The sequence below is a fragment of the Mustela putorius genome, unplaced genomic scaffold, assembly GCF_011764305.1.
Source record: "Mustela putorius furo isolate JIRA1106 unplaced genomic scaffold, ASM1176430v1.1 tig00003867_pilon_pilon_pilon, whole genome shotgun sequence".
Taxonomy (NCBI): Eukaryota; Metazoa; Chordata; class Mammalia; order Carnivora; family Mustelidae; genus Mustela; species Mustela putorius.
The window spans coordinates 25416985-25435438 of record NW_025422019.1 but is presented as its reverse complement, the minus strand read 5'-3'; the positions used below and the strand labels follow the sequence as shown (position 1 = coordinate 25435438).

The 18454-nt window shown below is 37.0% G+C and overlaps 1 protein-coding gene across 6 annotated transcripts in view; it reads left to right on the top strand.

The window, feature by feature from the left end:
• GTDC1 (glycosyltransferase like domain containing 1) overlaps positions 1–18158 on the top strand; it is a 414534-nt gene extending 396376 nt beyond the window's left edge. For 4 of the 6 annotated variants that reach the window (XR_006602412.1, XR_006602410.1, XR_006602411.1 and 1 more), the window contains 3 exons: positions 13607–13691; positions 15770–15925; positions 17022–18158. The gene's annotated coding sequence lies outside the window, so the exon portion shown is untranslated. Of the gene's footprint in view, positions 1–13606; positions 13693–15769; positions 15926–17021 lie in introns of those variants that run through there. The other 2 variants (XR_006602413.1, XM_045066517.1) reach the window with 2 other exon arrangements.
• The last annotated feature ends 296 nt before the right edge of the window (positions 18159–18454 follow it).

Sequence of the window (18454 nt, the reverse complement as noted above, 5' to 3'; positions counted from 1 at the left end):
ACGATAACTGTTTTCTCAAACATTTTAGTTTTAGCAGCTTCCTCTAAAATTCTATCAACCAAGAATATCTACTTCTATATCATTAAGAACATTAAGAATACCTTATCTGAGTGAACGAACTGATCTGTAGATACATTATTTTTTTCAGTCTCATTGTTACATTTTAAAATTCTGTCTATTATCTTTCTGGCCAGATTTTTCTCCCCCAAATAATGAATCCACTGAGTCCTTATGTTACAGAGATATACCCAGGCTTGTTTTCCTTTCAGTTAAGAAAATAGCAGACTCCTTTTTCTTAAGTAATTGCTTAAGTGTACAGAGTAGAAGACACGGTAAAAAAAAAAAAAAAAAAAGAGAGAGAGAGATGTGAGAAATAAAGAGAAGGAGACTTGGAGAAAGCATAGGGAAAGGAGGAAAGAGAGCAGACGCTAGAAGTGCGATGAAGAGGCTCACCAGACAAAACTTAACATTGCTTGAGCACCATAAGCCATAATCATTAAGAAGCATCATCATTTCCAAGTAGAACCTAGACTGTTGCATTCAAATATTAACCAGCTCAGGGAAACCCTTAAGTGAAATCTGATTGAGACTTGGGGATCAGTTTTTCCATTCCACGTTCTTTTTTTTTTTTTTTTTAAGATTTTATTTATTTATTTGACAGAGAGAGATCACAAGTAGGCAAAGAGGCAGGCAGAGTGAGAGGGGAGAAGCAGGCTCCCCACTGAGCAGAGAGCCTGATGTGGGGCTCGATCCCAGGAACCTGGGATCATGACCTGAGCTGAAGGCAAAGGCTTTAACCCACTGAGCCACCCAGGCGCCCCCATTCCACCTTCTTAAGTGAAGCTTCTGCTTGATATCCGCATTTGCACTGCAGGAGACAGAGAAAGAGCCATAGAGGCATTCTTTGCTTTTAAGGCATTTACAGTCTAGAAGTAAGCCATGGATCCATTAAATAAATGGGAGTATGAATAAGCATCACTATATGCTACATACTGGACATGTGAAAACAAAGACTGTTTTAAATGGAGGAATTATTCAGGCATGCTTTCCTTCTGAATACCTTGGCTAGCCGCGAATTTCTAAGCAAGTTAAGCAAGTCCTTAAGGGCATAAACCCTTTGGAACTCAAGGAGTCTAATGAATTGTGGTAGGTAATATAATCAAAATTGAAATTGGCATGTAGGTGCTCATTTCATGTTCCCTTTGGAGCTGACTTAGAACCACGGCAATGATCATACGACTGCATAAGTCATTGTATAGTCATGTTATCTTGACAACCAAAATCACTTTATAAAATATACTTTAATAAGTTACCATAGAGCCCTGAATTTAAGCTATATAACTTAATCAATAGTGAGTGGGCATTTCTAGGTATCGTATTTAAATTGAGTAAGAGATAAAAAGAAAAGAATTAAGAATAAGAAAAATGTATGGGAAACTATTTGCTTCTTCCAATTAATATAAAACATGCCAGAAGCTTTTTCTCATTTTGCTCTTTATGAAGAATTATTGACCCAGAGAAGAGTCAGATGAGGACTACCACTAAACAAACAATAAAAGCAGCAACAACAACAAACCTTACTTGTTTAAGAGAAAAACATGAAAAAGTAATAAATTCACCCATTTTAAAAATTAAGAAGAAAAGACATAAAATTTAATACACATAATAAATAATAAATATTCTTCAGTTTCATATGATGGCTAATTAAGGAAAAAGCCCATGTGAAAAATTTGGAAGAGACGAATAAAACAAGGTAATTAACTCTTTGCTCCTTCAGCCTTAAAGCCCAGTGAGCAGGGTAAGATTTCTTTTAAGTTGGGACCTGCAGCCACCTCAGAGATCAAATCTGCCTTTACAAAATAAAATAAAAGGAATCTTAGTAGCTCTACAGCTCAAACTCCAACCTTGGTTTTGGCCCCACTCTGCTGTTGGTGCCCCAGTGTGGTGGCGCCTGAGTGCCTTGCTCTTTGATTGAATTCCTGCTCTTAACACAGATAGTTAACAGCTGGGTTCTTCCTTGTTCTCTTGGCCCTCCCTTGATGGAATCACCTCCCTGGTATTCCTTCCCCCACATTTTAGTCCTTGAGAGTTGAAGACGCATTTTTTCATCCATTTTCTAATGAAGTCTTTGTAATGCCTTTGTGATGTGGGGAAACCATAGCTTTAGTCCCAAACTTCAGAAGAAGCAACTCAAAATCATACCACTAGTACGTCGCAGAGTTGGGAGTGGGAGACGTATCACCTGGTACGCAGGTTCTTCCTATCCTTTAGACTAGATTTCATACTCGGTTCTTCATTTGAATTGTGATTTTGACAATAAATTAAAATTGCAGTCTTTGTATTGGGTAGAAAGAAAAAGGGAAAGAGGAGAAGCAGAAGCAGAAGAAAGATGGGAAAGAAGAAGAAGAAAGGAAGGGGAAAAAAACAATCCCCACGGGGTTTTCTGTGAAGAAAATTAAATTTCTTAAATTTCTCCCCTTCTGCTTACAAAGATGATTGAGTAAAGCACTTCCTAAAACTTTTATCATCTAAAGGAAAAGCTAACTCCAAAGCTGTTACAGTGCTTTGTGCTTTAAAGGATAGAAATTCAAAGTATATAATCCATTGATAGAGCTCCTTAATGAGTTCTTGGATATGCATGAGTAGGCCACAAGTTTGATTTTGAGTACATGATGGAGAAGTATTTTGTTTAAGAAATTAATAAGAATTTGAAAAAATTAAGAAACAAAACAAAACAATACTCCTGACAGAAAAAACTGTCAAAGGATGGAGGGACATAAGCTATTGTCCTTTTTTTTTTTTTAAGATTTTATTTATTTATTTAGTTGACAGAGAGAGATCACAAAGAGGCAGAGAGGCAGGCAGAGAGAAAGGAAGGGAAGCAGGCTCCCTGTTGAGCAGAGAGCCTGACGTGGGGCTCGATCCCAGGACCCTGAGATCATGACCTGAGCCGAAGGCAGAGGCTTTAACCCACTGAGCCACCCAGGCACCCCCATAAGCTATTGTCTTAAAGATAACGTAGCCAGCAACAAATTCCCCATGGTGGAATATAGTTGATTATTAAATTTGTTTTTGTATTAAAGGAGGATATCACACTCCATTTTAAGCTTACACTCCAGTGTGATCTCCATCTGTAACCCCAAATGTCCACTGGAATTTGAAGACATGAATCTGGCTTGATTAGGTTCCACATTTGGGGAATGAGGCCAAAGGAAGGCAGACAAGGGTGACATTGCAGAAGGCATGATTTAAAAATGAAGGCATAGAATTTTATGGAAATAGGAAATAAGGACAAGAGATGATTAGGAGACATGGAAGCCATCTGAGAATGAATACTAAGAAACAAGAAAACCTATAATACAGGAGGTCTTGGAGGGGAAAAAATGGTGAATTTTTCTGTGGTACACACTTGACATTTTTAAGCTTTTCAACACCTACCTAAGCTTCTATTAGAATCTAAAGTTCTATTTAAGAAATTAATTCCTTTTTGCTAAAAGTAGTCAGTCAGGCCTGGGGACTGAATTTTGCCTTGAACAGAGGAACAAAAACACAACATTGGATTTCCAGTCCATCCAACCTGGAGCAGATCAACCAGACCATTTCCACCAAAAGACAGCAGTTTAGTTCTGCTTCTTAACCTCTAACGAGTGAGGTTTCTCTCAAACCCCAATTCTGATGTCTAGCCTCCCTTTCATATGGTTCTCTATTGACTAGAATTCTGTCAGTTGCAAAATAACAGAAAGATCTGGTTCAACTGAATGGCTGAGTATGGAAAAATGATCATTTCAGAGAGCTAGAAGTAGATGTAGAGTGACAGCATCTCTCTACTCTTCCATCCTGATGTGTTACCTTCTCTTTGACTGCTCTCCTCATGTTCACAAGAGGGCCACAGCAATCCAACCATCACATTCTTACCATATCCTTCTTTCCAAACAGGAGAAGGGACTTCCTCTTGCTTGAGCCTCTTTCTGTAGTCAAGGAAAGCTTTTCCCCAGAAGCCCATTAGAACTCCCCATTTGCCTCATTGCATCATTTATCCATAAACTGGCATTGTGAATGGTAGTGACTTCTATCAGCTAGGACCTAACCCTATTAGCAAATAATTTTAATTCATGATTTAAGCATCTTTAAGTATTTTTGATAACTTTTTGTCAAGAACTGCAGACAAAATGTGCTACTCTATTCTGGCTTATAGATAACTTGTTTTTGCCTTCAAAGTCCTTTTGTTATTTTTTTTTTTAATGTATGCTAAGGAAAGACTTAAATTTTAGAAATGTATTTTTTTAATCAAGCATTTATTGACCATGAATTTCTTAGTAATAAATTCCCCAAAATGTTTCATGTCTTATTTTTATGTTTATTCATACATTCCTTTTTGTTTGAGGAGTAATTTCTTCTTTATTGACTCAAAAAATTGGTTTTAGGTAGTTAATATGTACATGGAAGGCGTGGGGTTAACAAGAAAAAAGGTGTTAAACAACATTTGTATAACCTCAAACCTGAGGTGTATACTTGTTTCATTTTATAACATTTTTAAGAAGGGGGTAATGGGATGAAAAGGAGGCACTCGTGTCATCCTGCTAACAGTTTCTTGTGTTCTGAGATGCATCCTGCCTTGAGAGTCTGGCTTTGACTGACAAGTTCCTTGGGGCTGTAGGCAAAAGAATAGGGAGGAAAGGGAGAGAGAACAAAAGTTCTAAAGGTTAAATCTGGGGGAGGAGGTTATCTTGACGAGAGACTGGAATTCCAAGACAGATGTAAAGGAGCAGAAGCAGCTGCCATGCCTGAACAGCGAGGCGGGGAGGGCCAAAGGGGGATTTTTAAGGATCTCTTTTCCCTTCATCTTCAAAAAAACAAAAACAAAACAAATAAAGAACTTGGGTTATTCAGAAATTATTTTTGGTTGCTGCGTTATCGTGGTTTTATTTCTAACCATAATGCTGTTCAGGTAGTTATTACTTTGTAGTGCCCAGGACTCTGCTTCTCTATTTGATTGCAAGGGATGAAAATCAACTCACAAAATCGGGCAAAAAATTTGGCTTATGTGTCAAAAAGTCCTAGAAGATGATCTTGGGCCTTAAGGAGAGAATTCCATGATCATGCACTGTCCTCTGGGATCTGGCTCAGTTCTCTCTCTCTCTCTCTCCCTCCATCTCTCTCTCTCTCTCAATCTTTCTCTAGGTCCTTGTCTGGATCGTAGCTTTTTGTTTTTGTTTTGTTTTTTTCTCTGGAAGGCTATCTCAGTGTGGTGGGAATGATGACTCTTGTATACTTCATATGATCCTTACAACCTCAGAAGAGAGAATCTATCATTTTTATCTCCAACTCAGACCCTGGTAAGGAGGCTTACTCATCCCGCATGGGTTACTCTCCCCCCACTGGTAGTAGGGAGCTTAAGGAAACACAGGACATAATTTCGGATGACCACACCAGTGGTACAATAGGACGGGTCTTCCAATCCTTCTTAAGAAACAACAACAACAACTTACCAGCTATTAAGAAGAGGCGTAAGTTGTGAGACAGTAGACATTGTATGTCTTGTTAGATACTTTGTTGCTTGAGTTATTTACACCACTACCACCATACAAGGTGGAATTTTAACTTAAATTTAAACCTCTAATTGTGTTTTCAAATTTCTTTCAAAAGATTACACTCCAAGGTAACTTTGAAATGAAAGTTATTGCATATGCAGAAAAACCTGGAGATAGAGCTGTTAAGAAGGCCTAAGTGCAGCTCACATTCATCACTGGAGAAATGATGTGCTTGCACTTAAAATGTCATCTGGAAACACTCCAGTCCTTTGCAGACCCTCTGAGATGAACAGGTATCCACCAAGAGATAAACTTGTGTTTTCTTTTGTTATCAAGATATACTCAAAAGAATTGCCTGTCACATACTCCACAGTACAATTAACATTGGAAACGGACTGTAGAATTCGCAAGCTAGAAAGGTTCATGCATTTGAAGGATTCTCATTCAGATGTCAAGTATCTGTCAAAAACTCTGTTGATTTTTGTTGAAAAAAGTTTTTAATTCCAGTAATAAGAGAGTTAGTTATGGGAGAGAAATGAATGAGTGTAAATAAATCACAAGTGCAAATGGGACATTAGTCACCTTTTGTATGCCTTAAACTTACACAACTGTAAAGAGGTCTGGCCCCACATCTGGGTTATATAAAGGACTGGTCACTAGAATGAGGTGCAAAATTACGGGTGCCCACGTGTGACTCAGAAGATTCTTTAGGCTCTGACTGTGAAGGTTTGCTGGCAATTTAGAAGAAAGTGGTTGGTGTATCTTTGTAGAGACAAACTATTTGGACAATCTATTTTAAGTCTACAAAATATAAATTTATGTACATACTCTTTACTATAGTTATGGTAGATTGAATTACTGCTCCCAATTCTTTCTTGTCATAGAATTATACATTATACACCCATGCCCTTTTCCAAATGACTCCGCAGTGCCTTGTACTAGTGGAGGCAATGTACTCTCCCCAATGTGCTGAATTTAGGTTTGGCTGTCACTTGCTTTGAACAATGAAATTGGCTGGAAGTGACAGTGTACCTAGTCTAAGCTGAGGCTCTAACAGGCATTACGTATGCCCTCCCCATGAACCTTCAGTCACCAGGAGAAGAGCGTGGCCTGGGTAACCTGTATTCCTAGGAGAATACGGAGATTCATGAAGTAGACCTGAACCCAGCTGTCAGCCTGGGCCCCAGAGCTGGGAAGCAGGAGTTGAATCTTGAACAAGAGAATAACAGCAACTCACAGGCTCATGAGAGAAAAATAAAGGCTGTTTTTTTTTAAGTCCCTGAATTTTGGAGTGGCTTTTATAAATGCAAAATTATTATGGCAATAGCCGACTAATAGAGTAGTATTTCTTTCCTCTGCCTACAAGTGTTTTGAAATTGATGGTGCATCTAACAACTCATAGCATTGTAGGATCAAGGAAATTCACTAATTATACAGTTAATCATTTAATTAGAATTATAGGAAGTGGTACAAAAAGGATGCGAAGAACACAAAACACAGAGACCTAATCTAATCTGAGAGTCAGGAAATGTTTCTGTGAGGAAGTGACATTGAAGCCGAGCTCTAGCCTTGGGCTAAGCAAAGTTGGGGGCAGGGAGAGAGGCATTCCAAATGAAAGGAACAATCTTTGCAAAGTCCCTGAGGTAAGAAGGAGAAGCTCACTTCTTGGGATAAGTATCTGGAAAGCAAAAGAAACAGGAAAGTGCCAAGAGAATGGTGGTTGTTGAGGTTTACTACAGTATTATGTGTTGAATTTTGTCTCTCCTAAACTTCATATGTTGAAGTCCTACCACCTAGTACCTTGGAATGTGACTGTCTTTGAAAATAAGGTGTTTAAATTAAAATGAGGTTATTAGAGTGGGCCTTCTTTCAGTCCGACTGGTGTCTGTATAAGAAGAGAAGACTAGTACATAACACAGACACACAAAAAGGGAAACAAACTCATGTGAAGACCTGGGAGAAGATAACCATCTATAAGACAACAAGAGAAGCCCCAGAAATCCACTCTATCAATGCCTTGATCTTGAACTTCTAGCCTCCAAAGACTCCAAAATTGTGAGAAAAATAAGTTTCTGTTAACTAAACCAGCTAGTCTGGCACTGTGTTACAGCTCTTTGTCTTGGTACATTCAGGCTGCCATAACAAAAATGCCTTACACTGGGTGGATAATAAAAGTCAGAAATCTATTCTTCATACTTCTGGAGGCTGGAGGTCCCAGATTAAGTGTCTGGAAATATTCAGTGTCTGGTGAGAGCGCACTTCCTTGACATAGACTGTCATCTTGCTTGTTTTTCTTACATGATGGAAGGGGCAGGGGTGATCTTGGGGAACTCTTTTATAAGGGCATTAAACCCACTCAGGAGGCCTCCACCCTCATGACTAATCACTTCACTTCCTAATACCATCACATTGGGGGTTAGGATGTCAACTGTGAATTTTGGGGGGACAAATTAGTACACACTATAAGCCCAGTACTAAGTACCATGCCCAATAGTAGCTGCTTAGTATGTATTTGTTGGATTAATTAGTGATGGAGGTGAATAAGCCACATGGAATACACCATTTGAAGGATTTATTTATTTGTTTATTTATTTATCTAAAGGACAATAGAAATATATTCATGGTCTTAAGCAGAAAAGTAAATTTCTCAGAATGATTTTAGAAAGTTTTCTCTGGTTGCAGTATAAATAATGGATTGGAAGGGGGAGAATTAAGAGGTTGTCACAGGGGAAGATGGTGGTGGCTTACACTAAAGCAGGGGCATGGGAGATGGAGACAAGTGGATTAGCTCAGGACTTGATTCAGTGGAGAAATCAAGGGGGCTTCGTGGTTGGTTAGACAGTGAAGGAGAAAGAAAGATCAGAATGACTTTCTGGTTTGTGAAATTGAGATGGGAAACCCTGGCAGAGATCCAGATTTGTGAGGAAGCCCACCAGAATGGTTTGTGGTAAATTAAGATGCCTATGGGATATCAAGAAGAGACTTCCAGTTACAGGATTATTATGGTGTAGATATCCTGAAAATTCTCCCACTGCAAATACTAAAATTCTAGATACAATAAAATAAATGCTCTTAAATCCATGGTTGAGGTCACAAGAAAGTAAGAAACATCACCAGGGACCAAAAGGAAGAGAGAACTGAAAACCCATGTGATAATGACATAAACTAACAAGGCAGGCTATAAATAAACTGGGGTAGGCTAGGGTGATGGTTATGTCTCAGAAACTTAGGAGCTTTCATGTTCATACTCGGAGATACACAGAAAGCAAAGTCTTGGAAATTCTGAGGGAGATGCAGGGAGGGGGTATTGAAACTGAAACTTAGAAAAATCCAGGATCATTTAAGGACTACTCTTTCAGTAAAATGGTAGACAGGAAATAATCTGCAAACTAGCAGAAAAGAGAAGAAAAGGAAGTAAGGTATCTACCCTTGGGTGCCAGGTGGGAAATAAACTTTCCCAGAGAATCTGTAAACACAGACATGCCATGTGATTTATATGATTAAACACAAATCATATGAGCTTGGTGTTCAAAGTGCATGGCCTCTAACACTTCGTGTTGAGATGTCAATGTATTCCAAAACAGAAGTAAACTGAGAGCAAATCTAGTGCTGTACAAGCTTATCCCAGGTCATATGTGATGTCTCCAGCTGAAGACAATCAAAGATGAGTTCACCATTCAAAATTCCAAAACATACAAGGTAACAATCCACCTTGAGAGATTTAGAAAAGAGAAAAAGCAGCAGAATTATACTTGCAGGAAATAATATCTGATTATTATCAGATAATAATCAGTAATAATCAGAAAGACTGTAATATATATAGATTTAAACTGTCTAAAGCATTAGAGAAGGAAAAATAAGAGCATTAAAAATAAGATACAGATAGATTTGAAAAAAGAACGAATTAGAAATTCTAGAAATATAAAATATTGCCCTCAAAGTTAAATGCCATCAGTGGTTTTAAGGGCATATTAGATACAGCTTATGTGGAATTCATGAACTTGGAAGTAAATCTGAGGTTGTAAAGAAAATAGATACGAGGTTATACATATATTTATATATATAATTTACACACCACAAATATTTACACAAAGGGTGTTTTGAATGAAAAAGTCCTTTATTGTAGAAACTTCATAAGGATTTAGTAACAGGAATAGGACAAACATCAACCTATTAATGCAGATTATCTACAAAGGAATGCTAATGAGATTGACAATAGACTTCTCAATTGCAACATAATAGGCAAAATAAAATAATATCTGCAAAATGTTGAGAGAAAATAGTTGTCAATCAACAATTCTATAGTCATGTATATTTCATACTTTATACCTATATCATTCAGGAATGCGGTCCAAGGCAAATACTTTTTTCCAGATAAATAATGAGAATGGTTGTGACTCACAGAACTTTGCTGAAAGAACCAAGTCAGAATCAGTTATTGAAATCATGCATGAACTGGTATGATGCATTGCAAGGAATTCATTCTTGCTTCTATGACACTGTGACCTGAATCTAATCATGAGGAAACATCGAACAAACTTAAACCAAAGGAAATTCTGCAAAATAACAAGACTCATCTTCAAAAGCATGAAAATCGTAAAAAAAATCCAGGGCAGACTGAAGAATATTCCAGACTGGAGGAGACCAAAGAGACATGACAACTTAATGCAGCATGTGATCTCAACTGGATCTTTTGGTAACAAAAAATATCGTTGCATCAATGAATGACTCTAGAGCGTGGTCTGTTGACTAAAGGGTAGGAATGTATCAAAGTTCATCTGCTTTTACTGGTTGTGTTGCAGTTAAGTATGAAGATGTTCTCATTTGTAGAAAACATATTCAAGTGTTTGGGGGTTAAAGAACATCAGTATTCAGGGGGAAAAATGACTTATTTATATTCTGTGTCTAGATTTCTTTGCAATTTTTTGATTGTTGTGTGGAAGTGTTGAGTCACTCTATATATACCTGAAACTAGTATAACTAACTGGAATTAAAGTAGAAATTAAAAAAAAAACATCTTGGAGACTTGCATGGATTCACACTGGAGAACCAGGATTGTTAACATATCTCTCAATGAATATCACCATGAAGAGATGACTCTCATCTGAGCACCCCGTTTCTTTGTAAACTTTCTGGAACACAGTTGCCCAAATATCTCAATGGCTTTTTTATATAGGTGGATGGATGGAAGCATGGATGCATGGGCAGATGGGTGATGGCTAGTAATAAAAGGGCAGTCCCTAAACTGCATCACTCGACAAGCCACTGTGTTATTGGACTCCACGCCATTAAGAATGCCACCAAGAGAATAGCTAAATCACCCTCATTCACTCACACCCATCCTCATTCTTCTTTCCAAAATCAGCAGCAACTGGGATGGGTAGGGACAGACTCTTAATCATTTTCCTCCGAAGCCAAAATAGCCCCAAGGTCTGTAGAAAAATCAAGTGGTTTTGCAAAACAGCACATTAGAAAAAAATTATGGTTGTGAGTTACAGACACTGAAAAGCATTTTTTTTAAGTCATTTCTTCCAAGTTTCCTGTTTACTGAAAAAAAAACAAACAAAGGGCATTTGAATTATTTTCACCTTGTTTGGTCTTTGCTTTCTATCTTGGCCTTACTACATTCTTATTTGTATATTTAGGGAGATCTTAGCAGGAGTAAATTTGTTATTCTAAAGCAGTCTACAGATGTACACTCACACAGCAAAACAGAATCACAATTTTATGCAGGATTTTTTTTCTTCTGTCTTAGATTTTGCAGTTCTTAGAGGAAAATGTGGAAACAGTGGTATGTCACAGCTTCTGTTAGAGAAGTCCGAGGGAAAAGAGTACAACATGGTGATCAACCTTGGCAGTCCCCACATACAGCCTGATTATGTTGTAATACTGTTTGATGCAGTCGTATGTTTGATCAGTTTCAAGAGATGAATATCACCTCACTTCAAACAATATGATACAGTCTCATTGTATGGAATTATGGCTGCTGTCAATCAGCATATGGCATAACCCTTAAAGTGCCATCTTTGGGGAACATCATAAAAATATTGCAACACTTGCATTAATTAGTAAGTTTTCACACGAAAACCAAGCATAACCTGTTAAGACAATTTATCTGCTGTATCTCTGTTCATTTTTGTTATTATGAAAATACGTGTATAACCCCTACACACGTACGCTCAGCTGATTAGCTCAACTTATTAGAACAGCCATGCTAATAACAAAGATATCATAAGAACGAGCCCCCTACTTCTGTGTGGATCTGTAAGCTACACTTTCTATATTCTGTTGTATCGTCCCCAAGTATATCCCTCCCTTGAACCAACTATCTTATCAAAGTGAGGGGTGGGTGCAAAGTAAGGGTAAACGTTAAGTTGCCACTAGGTCTATGTTCTTTATCAAAAAAAGAAACCTCAAAATTTCCACCTGTGAAATGATAAATAAATGGCATATGAATATGTTTGATATGATAAATACAGATTCAGAGTCTTTTGAATATCATTAATTTCATTTTGTCAATGTTAATGTTTAGATACAGCATTTTAAGGGAATAAGAGTTATGATCCTTTTTACATTAGCCATGGAATATTTTCCCTTTTGCTTGAGGTTGTGTTTCTTTGTTATCAGTTATTGTGTTTGTCTTGGGTTTTTCCATCGTCACCCAGTAATACCTGTGGTTTCGATTTTTCCCAATGTATACATAATTGGAGGCATTATTGCTTTGACATGGTACATGCTGATTTGACTTGGGACTTAAAACACTTTCTCAGGCCAGCTAATACCCCCAGATTTAACTGTGTGCTGTTTTTCTCTTAAGAACTTTTTTTTTTTTTTTTTTTTTTTTTTAGAGAAAGAGAGGAACATTAGAGAGAGAGCATGAACAGGGGAAAGAGAAGCAGAGAAGGAGAAGCAGGCTCCCCATTGAGCAGGGAGACTGATGTGGGGCTGGATCCCAGGACCCTGAGATCATGACCCGAGCCAAAGGCAGAGGCTCAACCAACTGAGGCACCCAGGTGCCCCTCATCTGTGTTTATTGATACTGTGTTTATCTCTAGGGTATTGTGCACCTTTTTCCAAGGAATTCCTCTCCCACTGTTTCCCAGCATTCTCCTTCCTACTTTTCCCTAGGTTCCTCTACTGCCATCAACTGAGAAATCACTTGTTGTGGTAGATAGCCTTCTAAGATGGCTTCCAAACATTCCTGCCTCTCAGTATTCATGACATTGTCTAATCCTCTCCCCTTGACTATGGGCTGAACCTAGTGACTTACTTTTAGTGATAGAATATGGATGTCACTTTATGATTAGGTTATAAAAGACTGTGACTTCTGTCATAATGACTTCCTCGCTAGCTTTGATGAGCCATGCTCCCATGTTGGAGAGCCCCATATGACAAGGAACTGAGGGTAGCCTCTGGCCAAGAGCCAGGAAGGGACTGAGACCCTCATTCCAATAGCCAGTAAGGAACTGAGTCCAGCCAATTAGTAAATGTGAGCTTGGAAATGGATCCTGTCTCAGCTGACCCTTGATGTGACTGCAGCACCAGAGACATCTATAGAGATAGGCCCTGATGCAAAAGACTCTGCTAGGTTGGACACAGAATCCAAACCCACAGTGAGATAGTGAATGTGTGGCGTTTTAAACCACTAAACTTTGGGTTTATTTGTTACACAGCAAGACAGCTAACACAACCACTATCTCTTAGTAGTTGAACATAGTAGGTAGCTCACCACACTCCTTTTATAATGAGTAGTAAAATAGTAGGGCTGGAGATCTTTATAATTTTACCTCAAAATATGGACAGTTTCATACCCAGGGGCAGGCTACATGGAAGTGCTGACCAAGTCCATAAAGAGACATATGACATCTTCAGGACCTTCCCCAAAAGATCCTGCCATTCTTCATGGACAAGAGATATTGACCAGTGTTTACTCTTTGGCATGGGATTATAAAAGTGGAATTTCTTTTTCCATGACTAACTTTAGCACATAAACAGACTGGGGTTGTGGAAATATAAAGTGGTTTTTATTCACATCACTGATGGTATATTCTTAGTTGCATATCTTTGTTTCCCAGATTCTTTCTCCCATCAACACATCATGTCAGCAGCTTATTGAGTGTGTGGTGGACAATCCCACTGGAGCCTTCAAAACCAGTATAGGTAGGTTGTCTTATTATTACTGGTAGCAAGATGACTTGAAGAATGCATCCTAAAACAGGATCTATACTTTGTGAACTGTTTTATTTACTTAATTATCCACATGAATAGAAGGGATGAAAAGTAATTACAGTGGTCAATAATCAAAAGCTTTTTCTTTTTAGTGTAACATATAGATTTGATCTTTCCTAAGTGCATTTAACCCAATTTTGAGATCTTTTTATTTCCTTAACTCATATCTACTGCAGAGACACACTCCAGTAAGGTGTTGGATAGGAGAGGGAAGTCAATTTGGTACTGAACATGTTCCATGTGTGGGCCATGTGTGATTTATCAAATAACTGATTTATTTAAATGGTCCCTACATAGTCTAAGATTTAAGACAACAGTAAGGAAAAAAGAAAACAAGAGATTATTTTTCTTATTAGATTAAATGAATTCTATCCAGACTAATTTATAGGGCAATGGCTTGTATGTAGTTGGTGGGGGTATAAACTAACACAACCTTTTCAGAGAATAATTCTACCAACATTTTATGCCTGTTTCATGTCTTAGAATGTATGCCAAGAAAATAAATCTGAACTTGAAAAATATTAAAAGATATTTATTGAAATGCTCTTTATAAGAGTAAAAAATTTAATGCAACCAAAATATCTGTCAAAAGAGCTAAATACATTATCAGATATATAAAATATAAACTACCTTAGGCAGTTAAAGAGAGACCCTTGTATTATGGAGAGGTAGCAACATACTGTTAAATTTTCAAGGTTAGCCATTGAACAAAATACACATATATTTTGGTTCCAATTTTTTTTTACAGATGTCAACCTTCAATGTGCATGGATGAACAACATGTACTAAATCATTAAAACTAGTTTTCTTTAATAGAGGAATGATTGTGAGATATTTGAATACTTTCCAGTGAACATGCATTATTTATTAGTGAGAAAAGACAGCTATTTTCACTTTGAAAAATTCTAGATATTAATTTTTGCCTTTTCTCCTTTGGTCACTGAAAAAAATTCAACACATAATCATCTGTTTCATTTTGTCCTCTAATTGTTCATCTATTTTTTATTCATTAGCTCAGTTAGCATTTATTAAGCATCTATCATGTGTCCTGTGGTAGTCACTGAAGAAACAATATGGAACAATTCTGAATTTGTGGGTCATCTTTGCAGGTATCCCACCCACTACAAAATTATAAATGTCCTAAAACTGGTTCTATAACACCTACTTTTAAAATAATCTCTTTAGTGGCCCAAATCTTGCTGATGGTTGCCAAGGGTTCAAAGAATATCTTTACATTCAAGTTATTTATTGCTAAAGGAGTGATTTTTGAACTTTTGAAATTCAAGACTTGAGTTCAAATATTAGAATATGTATTGGAATGAATTTAAAAACTCAAAGTCCCTGAACAATTAAGCAATAACTTCAGGAATAGTAAGGTCTTAGTATGTCTATAAAAGTATCCAAAATATCCAACTGGGATAATCTAGTCACAGAGTTCCCACTGAGCATGGAACAGAATGTTGGAATTTTAGAATGTTGGAACAGAATTCTGTTGAAACAGAATAACACCTCAATGGTTAACTATATTGGTATGAACATATATGTAATCCATATGGATTATGTATGTGAATACATTCAAGCAATGCAGACTCATACATACATATTTGGGAATCAAAGATTTAGTAGCCATGTGCACCCTTCACTGCTGATTTGAAGTTTTTCTTATTTCACAAATGGCCAGTTGCATGGAGGACCTATGTCAGACAGCATTCCATCAGGACAGACATCAGTAGGAGCTTGCTGAAGAGCTTTGAGTGGACCAATGTCTGATGGCACACCTGTGGGGTACTGACTTAGCTGTTTCATTGGAGATTCTGTGAGGATGCAGGATTCTCAAAATGTAAATTTGTTTTCAGTAGAGTCGGTCACTTGAGATCTTTGTTCATCATTTTTTTAAGGGACTTCTGGTACTTGGTAAAGAGAAAACAAACAAACAAACAAAGAACTCATTGGGATAGTTCGTTCAAGGAATTCTTGACTCTTCAAAGCTTTTTCTATCTTTCCCACAGGAAGTCCTAGAGACTTAATCTACTACCCTCCTTTTTTCATTTCCCTGTCATTAATCAGATGACACACTGAGAGAAGCACAGACATGAAAGGAAAGAAGTGAAAGAAGATATGAGCGAAGAAGGCAAGAGAAGATACAGATAAGGAATTGAATATGGGTACATAGACCACAGTTTCTCCAACTATCAATATAAGAATTTCAGGATATTTGCTATTGATAATGACCACACTTGGAAAAGAGTTCAGTTGTGTGTGACTTAAGTGTTAAAAACTAGACAGCAGGCCCAAGAAGGAGTAGTTTATACTATGCCTGTATGCCAAAACTGAGACTTAATTATAGTTTTGGCTCTTCTAGAAATGGATTCTTAAACCAGTCAGTTGGGGAATCCCCTGATCAGCATTAGATAGGCTCCTGCTATCCCCTACAGGGAAGTGACCTTCCAATCACCAGCTCCCTTTTTGTCTTTTCTAACTTCCTGTTCCTGCTCCCTTTAGCCTGTAAGTCTTTAATTTTCTACAGCTCCACACAACTCCTTTGTATCTCTAGATTCGATGATGCCTTATTTGAATCAATTGTTGCTTATATAAACTCTTAATGTTAATATGCCTCAGTTTATCTTTTAACATAAACTATAATCACCTTCTGAGCTCTGTGAGACATTGCCCAGTTGGAAAATTTTTAGGCTTGACATTGGGAGCTAAAGTTTCTAGTCCATGCCCTCTCAAAATGGCGGCTCAGTCAAGAGCACATTATTTGTCCTACCCGGTATGCTTCAGTATCCCTATTTATGAAAAACAAAATGGTAAACAGTGCTTAACGTATGCATGTCATATACCTGATGTGAAAATGGGAGACACATTGAAGACATGAAAGTGTTTTGAAAGATTCAGAACTAATTGAAAATTCAAACATTAAAACCAAATAAAGATTTTGGGGGGGGGTGATTTGAGCAAAATACTATCATTCAACCATTAATGGATGAATTCAGTTAATAAAAGTGTGTGACTTGTGAAGAAATGGATTGGTATTAATTATAAAAATTATATTATAATTAATGCCCTCATTCATGATCTACCAATCAATATCAATTGAAGGTTTATTATTTTAAGGAGAATGGGCAATTAGCAGTTTGATGCCATGAAAAAGAGATAGCCAACTGACTGATGGGTGCCCATCAAGTTTAATTTTAATTTGTTTTAAAAGAATCTTCTTTAGGAGTGAATTTAAATGCACATTGCTCTTTCTCTTTTCAGAAAATGAATATATATGTTGTTTAAAAAGCATATCTGAATGACAAAGAATGAAATCTGGCATATGTAACAAGAAATGAGCACATCTTCTAAATGGGCTCGATGGTATGGTATAAGTTCTATTCTCTCACATAGTAATATAACTGGATTGCTCTTTAAATTAAGTGAATTTGTATGTCCTCTCTCTTTGAATGGAATCAGTTTTGATATACTCTTTGTTCGTGCTGTTACGGGCTTCAGTCTAAGGGTTCTTTGTATTAACTTTTTAAAGTTACATTACAAAGAGGTTTTAAGATTTCCCAACAGGCTTTTATTTAACCAAAGCTTTTGATCTCAAACCTGCTGGGGCCTAGTGAAATCCTTACCAATTCTCCAGTAACTCCTCACTATTGGAATTTGAAAAGACCCACCTGAAGGATTGAACTCCCGGTATGGTTTCAGCCATCCTTTAGATCACTCTATTTAAGCAGACAGCAAGGGGGTCTAGTGCACCCTTTGTGATCTGCTAAGCAGCCTAAGGTGTCCTTTGCATAAGTTGTACTCCTAAGGAAATAAAAATCAGGAGGACACAGACCTATATTCCTTATTTCCTGCTATCTTCAGTTAAAGGGGGATTGCAGGGGGTCTGCTTAACATCTTTTGCTACCTAAATACCTTTTGGACATGGGAACTCCATAAAAGAACTTTCATTGCATCCATTACCCTACTGCAGTGCATAACAAATTAGATTTAAAAGGCTACTTTTTTCCCCTTACAGCTATTTCCATCATTTTCTTTAAAATTTCAATTTAGTGTCGAGTGACAGAATATTCTATAATATACTTTAAAATTCTATAATGCCAATTATGCTGAGCATTATTTCCAAAGAATTAGGCTTTCTTATTATAGATAAATTATAGTTTAAAAGATGAGATAGAGAATTGCTTATGTTCAAAACATGTAAAATATAAAACTCTATAAAGTAACATTGTTTTTTGAATAACTCTTCTTTAAATATAGTTGTGCATTAATTTTTTTATCTGGCTCCCAATTCCCATTTTTAGACAAGCAAGTTCAACTGCATTTGATGTTGAAAGATATCAGTGCCACCTATTTACCTATTTTGAGAAAGGGTGAAATAAAATTCTCCATTATAATAGTCAAGTGTTTTTATTTATTTTATTTAAAAATTCCATTGTGCAGAGGTTCTACAGTTGTAAAGAATGAGTATGGAAACAAGCAAAATTTTGTAAAGAATACAATATTTGCTGCTGTATATAAGAACAGATTTACCTTTGGAAAACTTCTATATAACTATTTACACTTACCTTTCTATTAATGTGATGCAAAACCTCTTCATTATTTAAAAAAAAGTTTTTTTGGCTTGAAGGGTAGTAAAATTTGTGACCCCAAAATATGCTGCTTTGGCATGTAGATTATTTTGAGCTGAAAGCAAT